The sequence below is a fragment of the Dipodomys ordii genome, unplaced genomic scaffold (assembly GCF_000151885.1).
Source record: "Dipodomys ordii isolate 6190 unplaced genomic scaffold, Dord_2.0 Scaffold1000000483, whole genome shotgun sequence".
NCBI classification, from domain to species: Eukaryota; Metazoa; Chordata; class Mammalia; order Rodentia; family Heteromyidae; genus Dipodomys; species Dipodomys ordii.
This window is the reverse complement of record NW_012284100.1, coordinates 1-1,410: the sequence shown is the minus strand read 5'-3', so window position 1 is coordinate 1,410 and position 1,410 is coordinate 1. Positions and strand designations below refer to the sequence as shown.

Sequence of the window (1,410 nt, the reverse complement as noted above, 5' to 3'; positions counted from 1 at the left end):
GGGCCCAGGCTGTAGAACTGGCACTTGTTCTGGTGGTGACAGAAATCAGTACAGATTTGGACCCTCTGGGTTGGCCCCAGGTCTCTCAATACCTGCCCCAAGCTTGCCAGAACCAGGGCAAGTCTCTCAGGGTCGATGTTCCCTAGCCCCCACTCGTGAGGGCGGTAGCTCTCCAGAGGGGCAGGATAGAGGCCTCGGCTTAAGTGGCCCAACCTGGCAGTGAGGCTCAGGAGGTTGTACAGGGCAGCCATGGAGATGTGGTTCCCATAAACACTGAAGACGCGGAGCTGGGAGCACTGGCTCAGGCCTGGCAGGATGGCCGAGAGATGGGCATCCGTGAAGGCACAGTCCTCCAGGGCCAGGGTCTCCAGGGTGCTGGCCACATGCTCCAGCAGGTCTCGCAGGGACTCAGGACTGGAGTTATCCATGAACAAACTGGTCAGTTGCAGGTGCTGGAGCTGCCTGGTGCAGGGAGCCTGGGACAGACACCTCAGGTCATCGTCCTGCAGTGCACAGGCGCTCAGAGACAAGGCCTTCAAAGGCTTCAGGCTCCTGAGGATGGCGGGCAGCTTTCCATAAAGGAAGAGGACTTCGTGCACATGAAGCTCCTGGAGATGCTGCAGCTGGCTCAGATGGGCCCCAATTTTCCAGGAATACCAAGAGTTCTTTTGGCTGGCAGTGTAGAAGTCGGCACGCATCTTGGAGAGCTTCAGGAGGTGAAGGTTCTTCATCTGGCTGAGATAAGGGGCAAAGATCTTCATAGTTTCTCGATTCCAGAATTCACTCACCACCAGTTCCTGGATGGAGTCCAGCCTCACCACATGCAGAGCCTTCTGGATTTCAGAGATGGAGTCAGACCAAATCTGCAGCTTCCTGGAGCACAGCTGAACTCTTTCTCTCCTCTCCCTGGCCCACTGGAGCATGTGGGCTTGCAGAGCATCCTGGGTGCCATCTTTGATGGTCAGATCCATGGTGATCATCAAGGGCTGCTCTTTAGTCATCCCTGAGCAGTGTCTCTCTGTTGGCTTGTCAGTCAGGATGTCTGGAGAAGAGATACGGGCCATCGAAGGGTACCCCCATGTCCAGATGTTGGGGTGCTCCTTCCGCAGACTGAGCACTTGCAGTTTCCACCGACTGGGGCGCTCCTTCTTGGCCAGTAGCAGGTCGAGCCCATCCAGGACAGCCTTGAAGGTTTCCAGGTCTGGAGACTCTGCCAGGTCCCCCAGGGGGAGGCAGTGGAAGGGCCAGGCCTGGACCAGGGCCTTCAGCACCTCTGTGTGGGCCCTGGCATAGACCTCCACGAACAGTGAAGGGAACAGCAAAAGTGGTAGATCCTCCAGGGCAGAGATGGCCAGGGCCTGGTTGCTCAGCAGGCTCTGAATGGCCAGATGCTGGAAGGAGGGTGGGTTC

The 1,410-nt window shown here is 57.6% G+C and overlaps 1 pseudogene; it reads right to left on the bottom strand.

The window, feature by feature from the left end:
• Positions 1-92: 92 nt before the first annotated feature.
• On the bottom strand, positions 93-1,406 carry LOC106002736 (annotated as a pseudogene).
• Positions 1,407-1,410: the final 4 nt, after the last annotated feature.